Source organism: Anas acuta, unplaced genomic scaffold (genome assembly GCF_963932015.1).
Source record: "Anas acuta unplaced genomic scaffold, bAnaAcu1.1 SCAFFOLD_67, whole genome shotgun sequence".
Classification (NCBI taxonomy): Eukaryota; Metazoa; Chordata; class Aves; order Anseriformes; family Anatidae; genus Anas; species Anas acuta.
The window spans coordinates 380,046-400,020 of record NW_027076252.1 but is presented as its reverse complement, the minus strand read 5'-3'; the positions used below and the strand labels follow the sequence as shown (position 1 = coordinate 400,020).

At 41.3% G+C, this 19,975-nt stretch overlaps 1 pseudogene; it reads left to right on the top strand.

The window, feature by feature from the left end:
- Positions 1-1,975: 1,975 nt before the first annotated feature.
- Positions 1,976-19,975, top strand: part of LOC137849153 (kinesin-like protein KIF27) — an 85,868-nt pseudogene continuing 67,868 nt past the window's right edge.

Below are 19,975 nucleotides of genomic sequence, written 5' to 3'. Positions count from 1 at the left end.
TACTTTACCCTAACTGAAAATCAGCTTTTAGTCTATTGAGAATTACAGCCTCTGTCCTGTCTTGCAGCATGCTCTGCTTTGAAAGTTTTCAACTTCTGTCTTTTTGCTCTTACAATAAAAAACCTAGTCTTAGCTAGCAGCGGTATACATTCTTAAAAGCATGGCAGGCCGGAGCAGAGATGTAATAGATAAGTGTTTCTTTTAGCATCAAAGCTGCAGGAAGGTCTGGTGACAGAAGTAAGGAAGTCCAATTAAATCTTAAATGTGATTGTTATCAAGGTATGTAGGGCTGTTTCCTGATGCAAATAGCTCTTTTTAGCACGGGCAGAAAAGCAGCCTAATTGAATTTAATTTTATTTCCATTTTAAATGTAAAGGGAAAAAACATATTTTTATGTTTCTACACTCTTATCTGTTAAGGGGTTGTTTCAGTGACTGCTTAATAAGATTTCAGTTGAAGCTCTTTGCATAAGATGTGCACACACTTTTTGGCTTCTAATTTAGAGCTTTTCACAGTGGGTGAGTTCTTTCTGGTGCATGACCTTAAGTCTGTCTTGGTAATGGGTTCCAAAAATATACAAAGCCTGTCCCGTTTGATTGTGCTCCATGAGAATAGAAAGGATGGAATGATGGAAATCCATGCTGTTTATTTTCAAAATGTTCCTTTAAAGCATCCATTAACTCTTTTAAAGGTATTCTAATGGATGGCTGTAAGTTATCATTTTCATTTACTCTGCCAGACGAGACTTTTCAGAGAGTAGAGTAAGTGAGGGAGTTACAGCTTAATATATCTTTATTAAGCCTTTTTTTTTTTTTTTCAAAGCAGCAGAATTCCTGAAATATCTGAAGTCATCAAAGGTCGCCACAAAGTTTACACATGGGATGAAGTTTAGAGTTCTCTTAGAGTGAACTTGGGAAAATGCAGAGGTTAAGACAATAGCATTATTGATTATCTTAGCGAATTCACCTAGCAAGGAATGTGCGGGTAATAACAAAATGGGTTTTAAATGTTTTAGTAAACAAACACAATGTTATTTCATTAATTTGTAAACAAAACATGAAGATAAAGAGTAGATACACCTTGTGCAATGCACACTCTATAAATGAAACAGTATGTACTGAAACTTGCAAGTGATGGAGACCAGCAGTTTTCCACTGCTGCATCTTTAAAAAGAAAAAAAGAAAAAAATAATTTTTCTTTGGGAAAGACTGTACAGTAATTAAAGAACACACATCCTTACTTTGGGATTTTTTCCAAATCAAAAAGAAGACTTTACTGGAATTGAAATAAAAGTAAGCTGAGCAAAGCAACTATTTTGTACAGTTTATGACTCTTACACAAATGTGTGTGACAGCAATGTATTTACATTCGTGCTTCAAGCTTTTGCCACTGCATCTGTGTTTGCCTTGATTGGAGTGCCTCTTCAGACCTCTGCATATCCCACAGGTCCTTTTAGATGTAAACAGTTTAATTCACTGGTATTTTAATACATTTATTGTATAGGGAGTAAGGAAACTGCTTTTCAGGAAACCAGATTCAAATTGGGTTAACCTAATATATCACAAGTTTAATTTTGCTAATCGGATTAATTTTCTATTTGCCATTAATATCCTTCTTCTCCAGTTACATAGTTACAGGAAGAAAAAAAAAAAAAAAACACCATACTTTTTATCGAATTTGTTGTTTTTAAACAAGAGCCTGCATGCTGCTTTCAGGCTATCACGTTTAGTATAGCTTTACATAAGTATTTCCTTATATTTGCAATCTTTTCCATAATTTGAGGGTTTGGGTGAGCAAGAGAGTCTCTTTATTCATTTGGTATGAACCAGAGAGGTCTTTGCCTCAGCACATCGCCAATAAACCGATGAAACAAACTTCTTTCTGGTGATTAGCTTCTCTCCCTGGCCTGTAGGTGGGTGTGTTTAACAGAAGGAAGGAGTAGGAATGCGCCTGTCAGCCTGCCTTTGCAGCTAATTAGCTCAGCATACAGCAAAGATAAGCAGTCCGGGGAGGTGGACCCTGTGGAGGGTCGTGGGGTTTGAGGCAATGCCTGATTGGGAGACGTGGGGAGATTCCTCAGGAATCCAGCGCATCAATGAGCTGCGGAAAGTTGGTACAGGACTTGCCTGACTCAGGCATGAGGGCAGCTTGTGGCTGCTTTCTGGAAAAGCAGAGCAGAGATGGACAGAACCTTGGAGTCTCTGCAACTTTTAATTGCCCAAGTTCTGCCTCATCGAGACCCTGCCCTGGTTTTTAAAGACTGTAAGTACCAAAGATAATGATTTTATTTCCCTGATAGTGAGTGTATTTAATTCAAATGTCTGTCGTACCCAACAAATTAAGAGAGAGAAGTAATTAACATGCTTGTACATGTATTCGTGTGCATACCACAAACTATCATTATTTTATCTTGCCTATTTGAAGGCAGTGTTGCTGCTTATTTTTTAAGTTTGCATTTCAGAAAACTGATTCACAACTTTTACCTAGGATATTTAATTACATTCTAATAACATGGTAAAAACTTTACTGCTTGACAATTTTGGAAAACTTTATGCCAACTCTCTTTCTGTGGTTAGTTTGTCCTATAAATTACCTTTCTTGACTGTAGTACTGCAAAATATCAAATATTGCAATCTTAAAACATAAGATGTTTTCCTGCAAGTATATGGAATGTGATTTCCCTCTCCCCCCCCCATATCAGACTTGACTATGGATGCACTTTTTAAACCTGGCCAAAACACTTATTTATTCTCTCTTTCTCTCTCATTTTACAAACTATCCCTTGTGAAATGTTCTGAAGTACCTTTCAGTAGATGGCACATAATAAACTGGCCTGATGCATCCCTTGAAACAGAGTTCAATGCAACTCACATCACGGAAATAAGAGTATTTAAATTTGAATTTATGATTTGAGTGGGGCTATGCATGGAACAAAGTGCTATTTAATTAGTAATTTCTTAGAAAATACATCCACAGATTTCATACAATGGAAAAAACCCTCTTCAACAGATCAAATGAAACAATAGTTAAATTCCATTGTTCTCAGTTTTCTTCACAGGTGAATGAGATCTCTTGATGTCATGCCCCCAAATCCGGTCCTACATAAACAATTTGATTGTAAAATTAGTATTTTGCTGGGTGTCATTTCAGTCTGAATCACCTAGTCAATCATTTAACATGCAAACAATGCTGGAACAATGTTAGATTTTTAGAAGGGAGTTTTATTTATTTATTTATTTAACATTCACTTCTAATTGTAATCTCCCGTGTGACCTGAGGCACACTGCAGAGACATTTATTTAATCTCCACTTCATTCTTTTGTCAACAGCTGTTAGAGTTAATAAAATCAGTCTCATACAGTCAACTGTTGCCTTCTAAACTTGCTGTAAAAGGAATAAAGACTTAAAGACATGGCTAGTGATGGACCTAGGGGAAAAACCCGTGTACATCTGCATTAAACAACTCCACTTGCCAGATTCTTATGCTCATAGCCACACTGAAAAGTCAGAGGCTGACCCAGTAGTTCCCTGGAACTAAGTTGGATTTACTCTTGTAGAAGGATGCTACTCTTGTGTGAATGTAGCATAAGGATCTGTCCCAGAGCTTAGGAGTCTGACATCTGTTTCTCAGGCCATCCTGCAGGAGGTTTGTATGCTGCTGGGTAGGTTTGTATTACTGTTGCAGTCTTGGGACCTCGTGGAGCAGTCTGTGAATGTACACACATCACAGGAACAAAGAATTTGATCGGGGTGCAGTGTGGGGGGTGGGCTCAAGGAGAGGGGCATTCCCTTTCATAAGTTTCCACTGGTAACCAGTTCCTGCAGGTCTACTGACAAGGCTTTTATTGAAAGTGTATGTACAAGCTGCTTGGACAATGCATTTGTGACCACCCACAGATCTAAGGGAGGGAGAGATGATTAAATAGAAACAAAAGTGCGAGTGGATTCGAGTAGTTTTTTTTTTTTTTCTACTTTAGATTTTCTGAGGTATGAAAAGAATTTTGAAGGCATTCTAATATAAATTTAACCTATACAGGCTTGAAGTTGCTGTGAGTGTGTGCCACTAATTCTGACTGGTGACAGACATTCATAGTGCTTTGTCTGTAAGTCAGATGAGAATTTACATGCATTCTTTTTATCTTCAGCAAAAAGTCATCTTTAGATCTAGGTGGTGTCCATCTCTGACTTTTAATCAGATTTAAATACAGCAAGCAAGTATTAGACTAGAAAGAACATAGTGTCTCATGTTTCCCCATGGGACCACGTCCACATCTCTTACAAACGCATTACTTTCAGACCTTATTGGAAAGAACAAAGTAAGAATGAAGTCCATTCAGGATCTACTTTGTTGCAGCAGCATCTACCCTTTTCACAATGTGGTGTGACTCAGTATGTCAACAGGACTGAGTTTTGCTAGGGCAAGATGTCAGAGCAAGTCTGCTCATCACTGCTCAGCACCACATACACTTTTTGTTCCCATTCCAACCTAGAGGTCTTGGCTTGCACTGTCCCAACACTTTGTTCTGTTGGGAATGTCTCACAGAGGGCTTTCTTCAACAGCAGCAGGGAGAGACAAGATGTTCAAAAGTCCCTGCCCTCCTGGGTGCAGCTTGCAGGAGCAAATACAGTGAGTGGTGCTGTGCCTGCTGCAGCAGTGCTCCTTCTGGGCTAGCATCTGCCCAGCAGAGGCAGAGATGATGGGATTTGGGAAAGATGCAAGATCATGGCTAGGTGCCCTGGCAACAAGACAGCAGGGATAATCTGTTTCTCACAAGTTCCTCCCTGCCATGAGAATGCTTTATCCTTATAGTGGTAGACAATCTTTGGCAGAGAGCAGGGGTCTGAGCAAGGCCCCGTGGTGCAGGCCTGTCACCAGCCCACCGATGGGGGACGGGGAACAGTGGGCTGCAGAGGGGCTGGCAGCTCCAGCAAGAATGGGACAGGCAAAGACATGGAGGAGGAAGGCAAGAAGAAGGAGCCCAGTGCTCAACTCATGCTACTGCAAGAGTGTTTGCTTTTTGGTGTGTGTGTTTGCCTGAACTGTGTGCTGTATGTAGCTTCCATCCCAGATAACATGATAAAAAGATAATGCTTTCTACCATGCAGACCTAATTAACCCCAGCACTGGTCTAATCCATATGCTGACCTTATTACGACTTCGTTTTCATATCAAAAAATATTATGGTATCAGGTAGGAGTTACGATAAAGCTTGGAAAAAAGCTAAGTACTTCCAGAAAGTCTTTTTAAGCCCTGACTTGAATTTATGGTTCCTAGCTGGATTGCTACTTGGTTGGTTTGTGAACATTTAGCAAAGTGATTTTACATCAGCTGAACAGCACTGTGTCTCCATTTCTTTTTACTGGTAGCAACAAATCGCACATTTTCCTTTGCACGTTTTGCCAGCAAAGATTTCAGGTCAGCAATAGATGGACAGGTTAGACTGTAGAGTTTTTAATAAGAAAGTATGTTAACTTATGGGGATCTGCCCATAATTTTTGGTAGAATCAGCCCAGCTCACTTTTCTTCATTTAACATTGAAATAGATTTGTCAGTGGGTACCATACTAGCTCTCTGATACAAGCTGTTAAATTGAAGTGCACTATAGCCAGAGTAAGTCAGTTGCCTTGGAGAAATATTACAAGATTAAAAGTTTTATCAAACAAACAGTCTTTTCCTTTCTAGATTAATGTTATTATTACTATACTATTCCTGTGCGAATCAGTTATACTTCTGATTATCACAAGAGATTGACCAATTTATAATTCTTTATTGCTATATTCAGATGCTGAAATTATACCAAAGTTCTTATCATTTTCCCATGTAATGCTACATAAGAATGTAGACCAAGCCAAGCTGTTCGGCAATGATTAACAGTTGTCTTCAGACTATCAGCTTAAAAACACCTGACTTTAGTATGTTTACTCATTCTGTTCCAAGTGATAACCTGCTTACTCAATTCATAACGCTGCAGGGATCGACTTTTTGCCTCAGTCCAACGGTGGTGTCAGTGAAACCCTCCCAGTCTCTACCCTTCCTTTCCCTAGCTGCATCTAAATCTGCTGTGACTACAAACATACCAATGGTTCACAAAGCCTACACCATTCTCTGAGCTGCTTGCCTCCAACATCTTCTTCTTTCTTCCTTTACTTGGTAACACGTTCAGAATGGCTCTTGAGGAGGCCATCCAGTTCATTTATTTAATTTTATTTTGTTCTTTTTCCAAATCCTTGAAGTCTAGGAACTGTCAGTCAGTGCTGGATTTAAGGTAGTCATTGCCAATTAAAGATGTTGCTTCTCACAAGTGGAATCTCACCCCACAATCAGATCTTCTTTTCCTGAAACAACATCTTGCTACTTTTTGTGCTTTTTAAGGGTTTTAGACAGAATCACCTAGTAGTCCACTGCTAGATCAGCTCACTCATATAGCATCCAAATCCATCATGGAGAAGGAAAAATGCCCCTGAAGTCCTCTCAGCATATTGTTGGTGTCCCAGTACATGATACTTAATAATGTTTTTATATATATTTAACAATATACCTAATTTCATTAGGTTTAGTAAGGATATGGGGCTTTTTATTTTTGTACATAAACATGGAGAACAGAATAGTATAGCATATGGACCAGAATATCCTAACAAAATCACTGCTAACATGCTAATACATAACATAATATATATGATAAATGCATAGTAAGATCATGGGAAAATTAATTGATATTGCCTACTCACATTTGTACCTTTTTTTTCCTAAAGCTATTATTTATATGTTTAAAAATATGCAAAATAAATCAAAAGAGAAGCAATAAAACCTTCCCTCAAAACAGCTGGATCCCACTCCAGTTGCTGCCTTTTTTTTTTTTTTTTTTCTAGAGATTTAAACAGTATCTCTTTGCTAGCCTGAGCCCAATTTAACAGCTTCCCTAAGATGTATGCATTAAGTTACAAGCCTTAATAGGCTGCAGCTGGGGAAGGGTGCACTTGTAACTTATGAACTTTGTTTAAACGATATAGTTTTACTGATTATGTGCCATGGCTTGATTTAAGACATGTAAGGGAACTTTACTAGCCTCTCACTGAAGAATCTTCTTTAATAGATTTCATATTACATATTTCTTTCATTCAAAAAGCTTGTATTTTTCTTCTGCATTCACGTATTAAATTAAATCCACGAAGGCAGTTAAAAGGACTTTTAGAAACAGCTGTTTTAAGTTTTAAAATGACAAAGTAGGTGGTTATCTTGTGTGTGTGTTCTTTATACTCCACTCTCTCGGCAGTGAGACGTTGTCAAGTATATGACTCCATTCCACTTCAGTGGCAGAGTCACTTGGCTCCCACTCCGATTTGCCCTTCCAGTCTTGGCCAAAACACCCCCCTCCCAGTTGGCCAGCCTCCTGTTTATGGCATTGTTTGTTTGCCTTGGCTGAGGTGAATGCCTAGCCAGTATTTTTAGCAGTAATTCACAGAAACCTGGTGCTATTTTTCTTCTGGCATCAATGCAGTGCAAACTTACTGACATAATCCAAGTTGGAGAGTTCTGTTTCCCACTTAGAATGATATTTAATTTGACTCACAGACTTCCTTGAGCAGAGGCAAGACAGTTGCTACTGAAAGGTGAGAAATTGTCTGGAAAACAATGTTGTGTTATAATAAATGTGTTATCATTTAATCCTCTTTCAAACACAGTTCACATCAAACTGTATTTCTGAACTCTCAAAAGAGCTCAGGGTTCATTTAGGGTAAATGCAGCTGTATAACCCACATATTTGTTGTTCCACAGAACTCGCAGCCTGTCCTAAATTCAAATATATATATATATAAATAAATAAATAATAAAAAGTCCTTAGAGTCTAGGAAAACTTCAAGAACTCTACCAGGATTTGCACTTGGGGACAGCTTCATTTGGTACAATGCTCAGCCCCTGGGCAAGAGGCTTTTCCAGCTGAGTAAGAAGCAAAGTAGAGAAGAAAAATCATCTTCTCACCTCGTAACTAGGCATTACAGCCAGCATCAAATAGACTGTTGTGGAACCATTAATATTCACAGATGGGAGAGTACTAAAGGAGGGTATATGGAATTCTTGCTCTTGAACTTGGTGATGCACGTACTACTATGAAACTCTAACTGAGAAAGATCTGAGGTATAAAGTGGATAAAATATTGTCTGAATGGGGTCTTGGCATTGCCTACAACAAAATCAATACTGTTAACTAATTCAGCAACTGACAGTGTACAAAATAAATTGTTTTAAAGCATGGATGATTTAATCCTGAAGAAAATTGTTTGTCGTTGCATACAAATACTATAAGCATTATCTTAAAAACTCAACCACATCATAGGCATCTTTCAAAATACGAAAGTCAATTACAATGAGAATGTCCTTTCAAAATGAGACGTAAATTACAGTATTTTGCTGCATTAAACCATGAATCTTGTTGTTTCATTTATGTACTTCTGAAAATTCTCATTGTTTTCCATACTGCATTTTTAGACTTAAGCCAGTTGGATGCCAAATACTGATATACAGCATAGAGACTGAACAACATTCTGCCTAGAATGTTTAGAAATGAAGGCAAACAATGCATGTGATTGCAGGAAAAATGAATATTGAGAGATCTTAATACAACATTAGTAATCATCATATTAGTAATCATTAGTTACTACCTTAGAATAGTAACTTAGTATATTTGATTGTGCATCTGATCATATGTATACATTTTTCACATCTTCCTAAACTACTACAAATCCATGTGATACATAATGAAGGAAAAAAAAAATAATAGTGGCTGTAGTGGCTGTTAGGCATAAATAAAATCTTTTTTTTTTTTTTTTTTAGTAGAGAACTGTTTTCACACACACCGAATTTTTACAAGTTTAGCTGAAATTGTTTTAATTATATATTTGAGATTGATATGCTGTTTTAATTTAATGATGATAAACATACTGATTCAAGCTAAACAGTTGAGTAAAATAAAATTAATTAAATCAAAACATAAAGAATTCTTGGGGAAAAAAAAGTTTGAGGCTTTGATATCATGGCTGCATTCTGTAGTTTAACCTGATTCATCTTCATGTTCATCACTGTTTTGAGGTGCTAGTTTTGGCTAGGATTGAAAAAATCACAGCAAAAACTGCAGTGATAATTTGATGCTGCCACTACATACATACCACCAAGTATTTCCTGCTACCATCCTCACAGCTAAGCCAGGTTTTATGTTTATCCAATTCAGTACAAACCCAGGCACTTTTAATTACTTAATTACAGAGATATCCAGCTGCACTGTGGGATAGGCACATAGCTTTCATTTGACAGAAATTCTAAACAGAATAAAAATGATGCTGCTCAGCTACTGTTTCTGTGTTAGTCATACACGTATTAGTTTAATCTGTAGCAGCTACTCACTGCTTACTAGTCCTCTGGTAAAATATTGCTTTATCTGTAAAATTTGAGACAGCTTAAAGCATGTTTCAGGATTTCAGGAAAAGAAGGGAAATATATTTCTGTTGGTGTATTGCAATGAAAGTAGATACCTCTCTATAGCTCTAAAAAGTCTTTTGAATATTAGTTTTCAGAGTGGAAACTTTCAGCCAAGTGAGAGATGCAGGCTGTCTAAATGCTGAATTACCATCGAAAGGACTCATGAACAAGAATGGAAATTAAAACAGAAATTTTACACTCTGAACTCTTAATTTCTGTAAAACTAACAACAGAAGAGAAGCAAGGATCAGACACACAGCAATTTAGGTCACTTATTGCTATCATTGGTACTAAACAGTTTAAATACCTGTTTCTTTTATAGACCACTATACCAGTATAATTTCCTCTTGGTAAGCAAAAGCACGCATGATATTTATGGGTAGTTTCCCCTCCATCAATGAGGGGCATAGGATACTAAAATCTAGGGACTTGGACTGGACAAAAAATGATCATGCTTGGGATTTCCCTGTGCAGCTTTGCCAATTGCATTGTACATCTTCTTAGAAGACTCAGCAGTTTATTACCTACAGAATAATCGATCTCATCATGATGTGGGAGAAATCAAGCTTTATTAAAATTTATTTATTTATTGTTTTACCAAAAGTTGTATCATACAGGCTGAATGATGAGACCAGAAAGAGTACTGTGGGTTACCTACACCACCAAATTCATTATTCCTGTGGACTTTGCATTATTGTTTTTAAGGACTGCACTCTTGGACAACAGTTGTTTCAAAAACCAAAGCACTTTATGGAAACATCCTAAATCAGTGATATTCTTAAAGCTGATACTTTCTGTTGCTATCTATTTCAATACCAGTAAAGGACTGAATGTCACCAATACCATTCTCACACTGAAGCAACAGCTCCTACTGAATTGTCATGTTTAAACTTGGAAATTTTACATTCATGAATTTTATGTTCAAATATCAGTTTTCACTTAATGGGTTTAAAATTAGATTGTTACCCAATGTGTGCATGCTCTGTGGAGCAGAAGGTCTCATAAAAAAGAAAAAAAAGAAGAAAAAAAAAAAACACTCAGATGTTTACATCAGTGAGGTATTCAGCCAGAGACCAGTTTCTGAAGGTGGATTACCATTTGGAGTCCATACTGGTAGCAGTTTCCCTGGCTAGTAGACCAGTTTTTCTCCCACATTCATCATCATTTAGAAAAGCAGAAGTCAGTTTCTGTGGTTAAGAGTTCCTCAATATTTCAGTTTTTTCTCACAGCTGCACTGAGACAGTGGTTATCCCAACATGTTTCCTGTTACAAATACAAAATTTATTCAGATAGCTTTCTTCTTTATGGTGAAGCAATATTCCAATGCCATGAGAGTTCTGCAGCTTTAAATGCCCACAATGCCAGAACTGGTAGGAGCCAACACTGCTGCTGCATCCGTGACACCATCCAGTGGCAGACAGCAGTGTGCTCCAAACACCCTGCCTCGCCTCCCCAGAGCTCAGACCACGCCACCCGCACTTCCTCATGGCTTGAGCACAGCAAAAAGGGAACTGGTGATGACCACACTCTGTGTGTCTCCCCTTGTCATGGCTAAATGCCAAGAAAAGCTGTTGTCTGTGAGAGCAGTGCAGCTGCCAGAAGTCAGGAAACAGGCGGTGACAATGTTGGAGCTCACATTGCTCACCCTGCAGCAAACAGAGCAATGCCCTGTCCATAGATTGCATGTGAGCTACCACCAGGGTGACACTGTCTCAAAATGGATCACTTCTACATTATTCCACTACTAACAAGGTCAGACGAGATGAAGAAAGAGGAAAATTATACATGTATGAGGAAAATTATCTCTGCCACTGATTCCTGTATGCACTAATACTTGATACTGAACCGGTATCAGTACTCTGAAGGACCCATACTGCTGCCTAGGGCTTCCATACTTCCACTGGAAGGTCCAAATTAAGAAACATACTTCTTACCTTCTGAATTTAAATTTTCAAGTGAGAAATGATGAACATCATACACAGCTGTTTTTTTTTTGTTTGTTTGTTCATTTGTTTGTTTTTGCATAGTGTTGTGGTTTAACCTATCAGGCAGCTAAGCACCATGCAGCCATTTGCTTACCCTCCTCCCTCCCTCTGTGGGATGGGGGAGAGAATCAGGAAAAAGAAAAAAAAAAAAAAAAAAAAAAGGAAAGAAAGCCTGTAGGTTGAGATAAAGACAGTTTATTTGGAGAGAGGAAAAAAAAAAAAAAAAAGAAGAAGAAAAAAAAGGAAAATAATAATAATGATGATAAGAGTATTAATACCACTAATGTGTACAAAACAAGTGATGCACAATGCAATTGCTCACCACCTGCTGAACGATGCCCAGAAAGAAAGAAAATTATCTCTAAGCTACACATGGCTCTGTAAAAGGAGTCTAGATAAACTATACTAAAATTCTTTTTGAGTCCAAGCTGAAAAGTGTTGAGAAAACCCCAACACAGAACGTAAAACTTTGGAGTACTGGCTCAATAGTCATGATGTCAATTGGATTTCTGGTTTTCACATTTCTATTTTCACATTAGCCTGCAACTATTATCATCATAATATACAACACCTTTTTTTCCAGCTACTTCATAAAGTTTTGCATTAAAAGTCAGCTGCTTTCCTTGCATGACCATGTGTTTTTGTTTTTGTTTTTGTTTTGTTTTTTTTTGAGAATGGAAAAGAGGAATCTGAGTATAACATTTTCTCATGTTTGAAAGTGAGCAGCTTAATGGCTGCTGTGATATCAAAGTTCCAACACATTGACTTAATAGTACAATATTGCTGACCTGCAATTTATGTACTACAGTAGCCTGCAATCCCAGAAAGTCCAAAATTGCCACAAAATCATATTTTTCACACCAGCAGAGATAATCACAGACATTTTATTATCAATAATAAATGTATCAAGCTCATATGTCTGCATTTCTTGTGTAACACAGAAAACACTAAGATCAAGGACATGTATGCATCCTACATTCAGCATTTTTATGTCTTTGACAGTGAATGTCGTAGCAATATTGCAGGAGTTCTGGGAAAGCAAACAGAAGCAGAAGGCCATATTCCCAAGCGAAGGCATCATTGTGTATGAATCACTGAGCTCCCTGGGCCCACCATTTGTGAGCTATGTTACCTTGCCGGGAGGAAGTTGCTTTGGTAACTTTCAGGTAAGTGTCAGCTTCCAATCTTTGCCAGGGGAATTTTATCTATTTATTTATATATTTATTCAGGAAAATTCTTTTGCCATAGAAGATACAGGACAACTACTTCTGTAACAATGAATACTACACTTGACTTTTCCAATCTCATTCTGTCCCAGCCCTCACCGACTTGAGAGACAAGGTACCTGAAGGAAAACAACACAGAGTTCTAGGAATGATTTTACCAGTCTTGTCTCTGGTTTCCAGTCATATCTACAATGAAGTGAAACATTATGAGTAACTCAAGCATTTCTGTCAGTTGAATCTAAGACCAAGGTGTTTGTAGTTTCTTTCTTTCAGAAAACAATAATATATTTTATGGTGGAGAAATAGCTTAGTATTTTATTTTATTTTATTTTATTTTATTTTATTTTATTTTATTTTATTTTATTTTATTTTATTTTATTTTATTTTATTTTATTTTATTTTATTTTATTTTATTTTATTTTATTTTAATTTTATTTTATTATGTTTTCCTTCAAAACAAGGGTCTGATTTGCGATCCGTAAAGTAGAATGACACTGAATTTCTTCCTGGTTCTGTGCTTCGTTTCTTTTAAACCAAATATACTGTGAGGAATTTTGGTGAGGTTTGACCACTGGAAAGGACAACTTGAAACAAGGTTGTCACCCACTGTTGTTCATTCCACCTGGCTGCAGAGCTGCTTAAGCTGGCAGTTGCTTGTGCTACCAGCTGCTGGTAGCTGCTGTCCTTGCACAGCTTACAGGGGGCTACTCACCAATTACATGTAAGTCTAACCTTCAGAAGCTCCAGCTCGTGTTAAATTTCTGTTTTTGTAATAAGTTATGAACAATTCTTAGCTTTTTCAACAAGCAATGCTCTCCATGGGCCGCAGCCTCCTCCAGGCCACATCCACCTGCTCCACTGGGGGCTCCTCCACCCATGGGGGGGCTGCAGCGTGGAGATCTGCTCCATGGGGGACCCATGGGCTGCAGGGGGACAGCCTGCTCCACCAGGGGCCTCTCCCTGCACAGCCCGCAGGGGAACTGCTGCTGCCTGCCTGCAGCACCTCCTGCCCTCCTGCGGCGCTCACCTGGGGGGCTGCAGGGCTGCTTCTCTCACGCTTTCACAATCCTCTCTCCCAGCTGCTGTTGCACAGCAGTATTTTCCCCCCTTCCTTAAATCTGCTCCCCCGAAGCCCACCCAGCAGCACTCCCTGCCTCGGCTCTGGCCAGCAGCAGCTCCTTTTTGGAGCCATCTGGAGCTGGCTCTGCTCTGATGCTGACAAGATGGGGCTGCATTCATTTCCAAACTGTCTGTCATAAAGGCCTTCACCTTTGCATTACATTGAGGCAGCGGTGATCTCAGCCTTATTGTATTGCTCTGCGTAATGTAGCTCCCAAAAGAGATCCCAAGGTCCAGAACAGACATGGAAATAACTGGGGGGTTGTAAGGAAAACAATTGTATTCCATCCTACAGCAACACCAGAGCTGTCTGGAGAGTTTTGTTTCATTTGTTCTGTTCTGTTTTGTTTTCTCAGTAAGGTTTCTTAGAGAGAGAAGATTGAAGTGATCGTATTGCATGCCCATCCATCCCTCCCCTTTGCTTGTCCAGAGCTTTTACCTTGTCTAGCACGATGCATGAACTTGGTCATAGGCACAGTTGTTTCAAAGACATTCTGCTGCTCGACCTGTTGTGAAAACAGAGAGCTAAGTATTTGGACGAGAACATGCTTCCACCTGCACTATGACCTCCACAACTAGATATGGAGCCATATCAGCCAGAAGGAAGTTTCCTTCACAGCTGCTGCTTCTTACACTATCTGGACTCTTACTTTTACTCTTACTTGCCTTTCCTGCATTAGCACAAAAAAAAATAAAAAAATAAAAAAATTTGGGAGATTACCTTTGCCATCTGATGTCTTCGTTTCCAGAAACTACACGGAATCACCTTTAGGAGAACTGTCCCACACTGCGAGCATGGGTGTTGCAGTCAGGCCAGATATGTCCCTTCCACGTCAATAACCAAACCTGTCAAGTTAAGAACATGGAATTAATGAAAAGGAAATCCTTCTATTTTGATCTGAGTTCACTTTTTTTTTTTTTTTTTTTTTTTTTTCTAGACCAAGAAGAACCAGCAAAAGTCGGGTGAAAAATGAAATGAAAAATGTTAAGGCCAGGCAGCTTGCTCACTGCAAGTGCTAATCTGAAAGCAGATGGAGTGCATCTTCATACAGTCCATCCTGAGACACTCCACTCAACAGGCCAGACCAGCTGATGAAGTGCATTGCTGTCCTGAAGTTTAATGTGATGGGCTACTTTTAAGTCTCTTGTTTATGCTGTAGTACTTGAGGTCTATGGCAGGACCACAGCACACTCTTATTTGTCTACCCTTCTTTCTTGATCGTGTGTGGGAAAGAGAGAACGTGCAGAGGCCCTCAGCCACATGTTGCACCTGTCACTCTGTGCAGCTACATCCCTGAGCCAAAGTACCAAACTTCATGCTTGTGAAAGGACTTTACACAAACTACAGAAATCTAAAATGAAGCATCCAAACACTTACAGAAGGGTGGGCCCTCTCTATGCACCTCAACGTGGGATCCACAAGTCCTCACGTGGTTTCATCCAGCACACTTCTCTGTCCCTCCTCGCTAAACTTGCTCAGAGGCAGCTGTTACCAAGGTGTCACAGTGACATCATTCAATTCTGTTTCTGAAGTCATCACCGTAGGCCCCTGGCAGCGGCAACACAACACTCTCTGTTGCTAATGCGAATGTCTCAGAAACAAGTAGAGAAGTACCACTCTCCCCAAGCTGACTTTAATTGGAGTAGTTCCAAAATTATTCTCTGCCCCCCTACATCTGGGGAAGGTGTGTGAGAAATCTTTTCCTTAAGAAAGGATTACAAGCCAAAAAAAGCTTGCTTCTGATACGTTCCCCTTCCTTTTAGAGCTGTTCACCTTTGATTTCCAAGGAAGAAAAAAGAAAGTGAAATCAACAATTCTCCTCCTCCGAGTTGGGAATATGAAATAAGCCCAATTATTTAGGAAGCCTGAAAAAGGAAACTATACATTTCCTTGTTAAACACCTTGTTGCTTCTGAAAACTTTTCCAGTACTTTGCAGCTGCAGTGCTTTTCGGTGGGTGGGCAGCCGAGCTCCATCACGGCCACTCTCTCCCTCCCCCTCCTCAAAGAGAAAGGGAGAGAAAATACGATGCAAAGGGCTCAAGGGTTGAGACAAGGACAGGGAGATCGCTCAACAAGGATCGTGATGGGCAAAGCAGACTCAGCATAGGGAGACAGTAAGATTTCCTGCCTAACTACTACTGCTACCAGGCTAGACAAGTGAGAACCAAAGGAAAGAAACCAAAAACACCTTCCTTCCCCCCATCTGAGCTCTTCCAGCTCCTCCCCCCATGCAGCGCAGGGGAACAGGGGGACTGGACTGGGGGTTGTGGTCAGTCTGTAGCACTTCATCTCCACCACTCCTTCTCGGTCCCTCTCTGCCCCTGCTCCACGTGGGCTCCTCTCCACGGGCTGCAGCTCCGGCCCGGGGCCTGCTCCTGCGGGGGCTCTCCATGGGCCGCAGCCTCCTCCAGGCCACACCCACCTGCTCCACCGGGGGCTCCTCCACCCATGGGGGGGCTGCAGCGTGGAGATCTGCTCCATGGGGGACCCATGGGCTGCAGGGGGACAGCCTGCTCCACCGGGGGCCTCTCCCTGCACAGCCCGCAGGGGAACTGCTGCTGCCTGCCTGCAGCACCTCCTGCCCTCCTGCGGCGCTCACCTGGGGGGCTGCAGGGCTGCTTCTCTCACGCTTTCACAATCCTCTCTCCCAGCTGCTGTTGCACAGCAGTATTTTCCCCCCTTCCTTAAATCTGCTCCCCCGAAGCCCACCCAGCAGCACTCCCTGCCTCGGCTCTGGCCAGCAGCAGCTCCTTTTTGGAGCCATCTGGAGCTGGCTCTGCTCTGATGCTGACAAGATGGGGCTGCATTCATTTCCAAACTGTCTGTCATAAAGGCCTTCACCTTTGCATTACATTGAGGCAGCGGTGATCTCAGCCTTATTGTATTGCTCTGCGTAATGTAGCTCCCAAAAGAGATCCCAAGGTCCAGAACAGACATGGAAATAACTGGGGGGTTGTAAGGAAAACAATTGTATTCCATCTACAGGCTTGGGTGTTATTAACAGAGCTTTGTATACTGAGCTGGTGCTTGGTAGGAGAAAAACCATAAATCTTCCCTGGGAAAGTTGGACCCTCTCAGCTACATACTGCTATGAGCAAATTCAGATGTAAGAACATACTTCAAAAATTGGTGCTCTCTACAAACCGGTTAAGGGTTTGGGACCTGCAGGTGCTGCCTACACCTGTGTGCGTTGCAGTCGTGCCTGTTGCCACTGAGCAAAACGGGGAGAGCTGCTTTGTCGAACGTGGCGTGTTAAAGCACGTGCCGCTGCCTGGAAGAAAAGCACGGACTTCTTCCCTCGTGTGGGACTTCTTCCCTAGCGATCTGTGGTTTACCTGATGGTTTCCCATAAGCTGTGAATGTTTAAAAGAAAAAAAAAAAAACAAAACCAAAACCCAACCCCAGCGTTGAGAGTGGTGAGGCAGATCCTCACCTGGGGACTCAGAATCAGCGGTGACATCACCATGCGAAGCATTGTGTGCGCTTCGGGTCGGGGCTGCTGCGAGCCTCGCAGCGGGGAGGGAGAGCGGATCCGGGGTGCCTCTGTGTCAGGCCTGTGCCCTGGTGGCTTCGTGAGCACTGAGAGTTTGACTCCTGTGTTCCCAGCTTTTGCTTGCGCACCTGCGGTATGGCAGAGCCAGCGAGCTGCTTCCTCAGCTGGAGGAGGAAGAGGAGTGACCTCAACGTTGCCGAGGTAAAGCACAATTATTGAAAAGATTTGGCAAAGATGTGGGTTGTAGCAGCGCGGCTGCTGCAGCTGCAGCAGATCCTGGAGTATTGGAGAAGATAGAGAGGGGTTTCTTGGTGAAAAGAATGCTGTTAAAAGTGTTTTCATGCCAGAAATTAGGAGAAACGCCTCTGTTGTTTGACATCCTCTATTGACCTGGCACACTGGCATTACAGCGTACCCTGGCACGCTGTTTGTATGGAAAAAAAAGGTCTTTTAGTCAGGGCAGGCCAGAAACCTGTCTTGGCACTTCCACATCGCAGCAATGCTTACAGACCCTGCATCCTGGCTGCCAGGCCAGGATCTAAATCCGATGGTGCTGTTGGTAAACTGAAGCTCAGGAAGCGCTTCTGGGTTTTTCTGTACTTCCATGTGAATTTTTACCCTCTGAAGATGGTGTATTAAGCTATTTTTGTAACAACAACTAGGTTTAAAAGCAGTTTCAGTTTAACATCTACATGCTTGGGTGTTATTAACAGAGCTTTGTATACTGAGCTGGTGCTTGGTAGGAGAAAAACCATAAATCTTCCCTGGGAAAGTTGGACCCCCTCAGCTACATACTGCTATGAGGAAACTCAGATGTAAGAACACACTTAAATAACACATCAGCAGAGCTGTTGTGCTCCTGACCACCAAAGGCACCTTTTTCCAACACCGTCGTACTGGAAGTTGATGCAGCTGGTTCCATCCTTAACGTGGGACTGTACAGTGCTGTAAAAGAAATATTTTTTCACAGCTTTGGAGAAAGTGAAGCAGAGAAAACCCCACCTAACCACTGATACCTGGACCCCAAACTGCCACAGACTGACAGCGATGCCCACTGGATATCTCCTGCTGCCTTCTGACTGCTCCAGCAGAAGTCCCGTTTGAATTAGCCAGCAGGTCCCTCTGAGTGGCTTTGCTGAAACTCCTGCCGTAGGAAGTATCCTACGGGAGCCAAGTTGCTAAACTGATGTGTGGTTTTCCCTTAACCCCCTCAGCCCTGACTTTGCAGCTCCTGACGACACTGCCAACGTGTGCAGTGTCACCGTGTGCCAACTAGGTGCCAGCTGCCATGGTTTATAGATTGTAAAATGAGTGATTTGGGACTCGTGAGCACTGAGAACAGGTTAGCAATTGCTTAAGAGCTTTACTTGTGTCGCTCTGGGGCAGGGAGATGGGTGAAACATCTTAGGCTTGAAAGTGATTCCCTGCAGAGGGACGTGCTCAGATCTGCACAACAGATCTGTCGTTTTGGTCACCTTATTAGATCCCTGCTTGAGAGGTTGCTTGCAAGAATCGATTCCTCTTCACCTTGATGTGTCAAGCTAAAGACAAATCTGTGCCGAAGCACTGTCTGATCAGACGAGTGCCTCAGTTCAGGATTGTTCTTGGACAGCTCCAGAAACACCAGGACGATCAGCGCCTTCAGGAACAGATTAATTGGATCTCGAGGCTGTCATAAAACAGGTCCCTGAAGTTTGAAGACTCTTCCAATAGTTTGGGCCAGCAAGGAGCAGCTGTACCTGGCGGCTGCGGTAACTCGGGGCTCAGAGTCTCAGAGAGCGTGCTGAAAGGTGACCCCCCGCTGGCTGCTGGAGGAAGCTGAGGCAGCGTTCAGCTCTAACCTTTGCCTTCTTGGCTGTCATCTTTGCACTCCTGCTGTCAGTGGGTGTTGAGTGTCCTTCCCCCCAGCCTCAGCACGTGCCCTCAGATGTAGGCAGCGTTTAGCAGCTAGAATTCACTCCAATATAAAGAGTACAAATCATGCGTTTTCTGCTTTTGCTTTGGAACTCTTAGCTTGAGGTTTTCCTGCAGGCCATGAGGTTTCTTGCAGCAGCAGGGATGAGTTCTGTTAGCAAGAGGCTGTTCTGTGCTTCGACTGTGGGAAGATGAATGGTTACCCGTGCACCGTTAAATAGAACTTGACACCTAGGACACCGCACTTGCAGCCTGTGGGGTGCTTTAACAAACAGGTAAATCAGCAGAGGCTGTTTTGCAGCCGGGGTGATGCTGGGTGATTAAAAAGCAGGGGCAGAACAAGGAGTTTCTAGTGTTTGTTCTTGCTTGTCATCTGACTCTCCACTTCCACTGTTCGTTAGAAAAAAGAACAAAAACAAAACAAAACAAAACAAAACAAAAAAAAAAAAAAAAAAAAAAAAAACAAGGGGTAAGCATCTTAATATCTTTATTATAAATGGAAGGCACAAAACAGACCAGCTACAGAGACTGTCCAAGAGAAATACTTGGTGCTTTATAAACAAACAAGGAAGTACCCTTAGGTGGGTGTGATAATCCTCCTCTAATGCGTTTTTGGAGTGCAAAAATAGATTTGTTCTTGCTCTTCTCTCCAGGACAAAGGCAGAATAGGCAACTGCAAAGTTAGACCAGGGAGGTCAGTTTGTTCCATACTGAGAAAGACAAGCCTGTAAAACAAACTAGACAGATTTTCTTGGTACTATT